Genomic DNA, 5,069 nt, shown 5'->3' with positions numbered 1-5,069 from the left:
AGTTGTGCGAAGTTATGAACCATGGTATTGGCATCATGTTTTTGGCGCCATTACCAGGGAAAGAAAGAGCAATGAATTTTACATGATCAAAGTGTAATCACAATTTCTGCGCACCAAGTTTTTGGCGCCGTTGCCGGGGATTGTTCGAGTTTGGACAACTGACGGTTCATCTTGTTGCTCAGATTGGGTAACTTTCTTTTCGTTTTCTTTTCAAAAAGTTTTCCAAAATTTTTCAAAAATCTTTCAAAATTTTTCTTTTGTTTTCGAAAAAAAAAATATAATAAAAATAATGTTTTCAAAAATAAATTATTCTATGGCTTCAAAACTTTCAAGAATGAATTCTAGAGTTTCATGGTAACATGTTGAATCCTATCTGGATGAAAAGCCATACCCAAACTCCTTTGGGATTGGTCTTCAACTAATCACCTCAATGGATGTAAATTCATTCTAAAGCTTGACTGGCTATTAAGCCATGTCTAACCCTCAGATTGGAGCTTTAGACTAAAGAGTACAAGATTCCTGGAATTCATATGAAAAATTTTGAATCCTTATTTTTTCTTTTTCAAAATTATTTTCGAAAATTTTAAAATAAAAATACAAAAAAAATCATAAAATCATAAAAATCGAAAATATTTTGTGTTTCTTGTTTGAGTCTTGAGTCATGTTATAAGTTTGGTGTCAATTGCATGTGCATCTTGCATTTTTCGAAAATTCTCATGCATTCATAGTGTTCTTCATGATCTTCAAGTTGTTCTTGGTAAGTCTTCTTGTTTGATCTTTGCATTTGCATGTTTTGTGTCTTTTCTTGTTTTTCATATGCATTCTTGAATTCTTAGTGTCTAAGCATTAAAGAATTCTAAGTTTGGTGTCATGCATGTTTTCCTTGCATTAAAATTTTTTCGAAAATATGTTCTTGGTATTCATCTTGACATTCAAAGTGTTCTTGGTGTTCATCTTGACATTCATAGCATTCTTGCATGCATTCATTGTTTTAATCTAAAAATTTCATGCATTGCATCATTTTTCTTGTTTTTCTCTCTCATCATTAAAAATTCAAAAATAAAAAAAAATATCTTTCCCTTTTTCTCTCTTAAAATTTCGAAAATTAGATTTGACCTTTTCAAAAATTTTTAAAAATCTAATTGTTTTTATGAGTCAAATCAAATTTTCAATTTAAAAATCTCATCTTTTTCAAAATCTTTTTCAAAAATCAAATCTTTTTCAAATTTCTTAGTTATTTTCGAAAATTCCAAAAATATTTTTCAAAAACCTTTTTCTTATTTTTATATCAAATTTTCGAAAATAACATAATCAATTAATGTTTTGATTCAAAAATTTCAAGTTTGTTACTTACTTGTTAAGAAAGATTCAAACTTTAAGTTCTAGAATCATATCCTGTGATTTCTTGTGAATCAAGTCATTAATTGTGATTTTAAAAATTCAAATCTTTTTCAAAAACTAATTTCTATCATATCTTTTCAAAAATATCTTCTTGTCTCACCTTTTTCAAAAAAATTGAATTCAAAATATCTCTTCTAACTTCCTAACTTCTTATCTTTTAAAAATTTGTTTCAACTAACTAACTAACTTTTTGTTTGTTTCTTATCTTTTTCAAAACTACCTAACTAACTCTCTCTCTCTCTAATTGTCGAAAATATCTCCCTCTTTTTCAAAATTTCTTTTCAATTAACTAATTATTTCAATTTTTAAATCTTAATTTTTGAAAATTACTAACATTTTTCAAAAACTATTTTCGAAAATCACTAACTCTTTTTCAAAAATAATTTTCGAAAATTCTCCTTCTCTCTCATCTTATTCTGTTTATTTATTCATCTACTAACATCTCTTCCTCACATCACTCACCAAATTCGAACCCCCTCTTCCATCTGTGTTCGAATTTTTCTCTTCTTCTACTAACAATAAGGAACCTCTTTACTGTGACATAGAGGATTCCTCTTTTTTTCTTGTTCTCTTCTCTTTCTTATGAGCAGGAACAAGGAAAAAGGCATTCTTGTTGAAGCTGATCCAGAACCTGAAAGGACTCTGAAGAGGAAACTAAGAGAAGCTAAATTACAACAATCCAGAGACAACCTTATTGAAAATTTCGAACAAGTAAAGGAGATGGCAGCCGAACCCAACAACAATAATGCAAGGAGGATGCTTGGTGACTTTACTGCACCTAATTCCAATTTACATGGAAGAAGCATCTCCATTCCTGCCATTGGAGCAAACAACTTTGAGCTGAAACCTCAATTAGTTTCTCTGATCAGCAGAACTGCAAGTTTCATGGACTTCCATCTGAAGATCTTTTTCAGTTCTTAACTGAATTCTTGCAGATCTGTGATATTGTTAAGACTAATAGAGTAGATCCTGAAGTCTACAGGCTCATGCTTTTCCCTTTTGCTGTAAGAGACAGAGCTAGAGTGTGGTTGGACTCTCAACCCAGAGATAGCCTGAACTCTTGGGATAAGCTGGTCACAGCTTTCTTAGCCAAGTTCTTTCCTCCTCAAAAGCTTAGTAAACTTAGAGTGGACGTTCAGACCTTCAGACAGAAAGAAGGTGAATCCCTCTATGAAGCCTGGGAGAGATACAAAGGACTGACCAAAAAGTGTCCTACTGACATGCTTTCAGAATGGACCATCCTGGATATCTTCTATGATGGTTTGTCTGAATTGGCAAAGATATCATTGGATACTTCTGCAGGTGGATCCATTCACCTAAAGAAAACACCTGCAGAAGCTCAAGAACTCATTGACATGGTTGCTAATAACCAGTTCATATACACTTCTGAGAGGAATCCTGTGAGTAATGGGACGCCTATGAAGAAGGGAGTTCTTGAAATTGATACTCTGAATGCCATATTGGCCCAGAATAAAATATTGACTCAGCAAGTCAATATGATTTCCCAGAGTCTGAATGGAATGCAAGCTGCATCCAACAGTACTCAAGAGGCATCTTCTGAAGAAGAAGCTTATGATCCTGAGAACCCTGCAATAGCAGAGGTGAATTACTTAGGTGAACCTTATGGAAACACCTATAACTCATCATGGAGAAATCATCCAAATTTCTCATGGAAGGATCAAAAGCCTCAACAAGGGTTTAATAATGGTGGAAGAAACAGGTTTAGCAATAGCAAGCTTTTTCCATCATCTACTCAGCAACAGACAGAGAATTCTGAGCAGAATCCATCTAGCTTAGCAAACTTAGTCTCTGATCTATCTAAGGCCACTGTGAGTTTCATGAATGGAACAAGGTCTTCCATTAGAAATTTGGAAGCACAAGTGGGCCAGCTGAGTAAAAGGATCACTGAAATCCCTCCTAGTACTCTCCCAAGCAATACAGAAGAGAATCCAAAAGGAGAGTGTAAGGCCATTGACATAAGCATCATGGCCGAACCTGTAAGGGAAGGAGAGGACGTGAATCCCAAGGAGGAAGACCTCCTGGGACGTCCAGTGATCAATAAGGAGTTTTCCTCTAAGGAACCAAAGGAATCTGAGGCTCATCTAGAGACCATAGAGATTCCATTAAACCTCCTTATGCCATTCATGAGCTCTGATGAGTATCCCTCTTCTGAAGAGAATGAGGATGTTACTGAAGAGCAAGCTGCCAAGTTCCTTGGTGCAATCATGAAGCTAAATGCCAAATTATTTGGTATTGAGACTTGGGAAGATGAACCTCCCTTATTCACCAATGAACTAAGTGATCAGGATCAACTGACACTGCCTCAGAAGAGACAAGATCCTGGAAAGTTCATAATACCTTGTACCATAGGCACCATGATCTTTAATGCTCTGTGTGATCTTGGTTCAGGGATAAACCTCATGCCTCTCTCTGTAATAGAGAAACTGGGAATCTATGGGGTGCAAGCTGCTAAAATCTCATTAGAGATGGCAGATAATTCAAGAAAACAGGCTTATGGACAAGTAGAGGACGTGTTAGTAAAGGTTGAAGGCCTTTACATCCCTGCTGATTTCATAGTCCTAGACACTGGAAAGGAAGAGGATGAATCCATCATCTTAGGAAGACCTTTCCTAGCCACAGCAAGAGCTGTGATTGATGTGGACAGAGGAGAATTGATCCTTCAATTAAATAAGGACAACCTTGTGTTTACAACTCAAGGATCTCTCTCTGCATCCATGGAGAGGAAGCAGAAAAAGCTTCTCTCAAAGCAGAGTCAAACAAAGCCCCCACAGTCAAACTCTAAGTTTGGTGTTGGGAGGCCACAACCAAACTCTAAGTTTGGTGTTGAACTCCCATATCCAAACTCTAAGTTTGGTTCTGGAGAGTCTCAACAAAGCTCTGCACATCTGTGAGGCTCCATGAGAGCCCACTGTCAAGCTACTGACATTAAAGAAGCACTTGTTTGGAGGCAACCCAATTTTTATTTATCTAACTATATTTTTCTTAGTTATATGTCTTTATAGGTTCATGATCATGTGGAGTCACAAAATAAATATAAAAATTGAAAACGGAATCAAAAACAGCAGAAGAAAAATCACACCTTGGAGGAAGCATCTGCCTGGCGTTCAACGCCAGAGCAGAGCATGGTTCTGGCGCTGAACGCCCAAAATGGGCAGTATCTGGGCGCTGAATGCCCAAAATGGGCATCATCTGGGCACTGAACGCCAGATTGCACCCTGGAGAGGAGCTGGCGCTGAACGCCCAGAACAAGCATGGTTCTGGCGTTCAACGCCAGAAATGGGCAACAAATGGGCGTTCAACGCCTAGAACAAGCACCAATCTGGCGCTGAATGCCCAGAGTTGTGTGCAAGGGCATTTTACATGCCTAATGGGTGCAGGGATGTAAATCCTTGACACCTCAGGATCTGTGGACACCACAGGATCATCTCAGGATCTGTGAATCTCACAGGATCCCCACCCACCTCACCCTCTCTCTCTCCATTCATGGTCATCCCTTCTGTTTTCCATTCATCACTCACATCCATACTCATATCCCTCCATCTCCTCCATATCTTCTTCTTCTTCTATTCTTTCTTCTTTTGCTCGAGGGCGAGCAACATTCTAAGTTTGGTGTGGTAAAAGCATATAAGCTTTTTATTTTTCCATTA

At 37.0% G+C, this 5,069-nt stretch overlaps 1 non-coding gene across 1 annotated transcript; it reads right to left on the bottom strand.

The window, feature by feature from the left end:
• Window positions 1-2,519: 2,519 nt before the first annotated feature.
• On the bottom strand, window positions 2,520-2,627 carry LOC148574681 (small nucleolar RNA R71). The gene has a single exon (XR_015905505.1). It is a non-coding gene; the product is annotated as a small nucleolar RNA R71 (small nucleolar RNA).
• Window positions 2,628-5,069: the final 2,442 nt, after the last annotated feature.

This window comes from Arachis ipaensis, chromosome B2 (genome assembly GCF_059453495.1).
Source record: "Arachis ipaensis isolate K30076 ecotype BB chromosome B2, ASM5945349v1, whole genome shotgun sequence".
NCBI lineage: Eukaryota > Viridiplantae > Streptophyta > Magnoliopsida > Fabales > Fabaceae > Arachis > Arachis ipaensis.
This window is presented reverse-complemented; position numbering and strand designations above follow the sequence as displayed.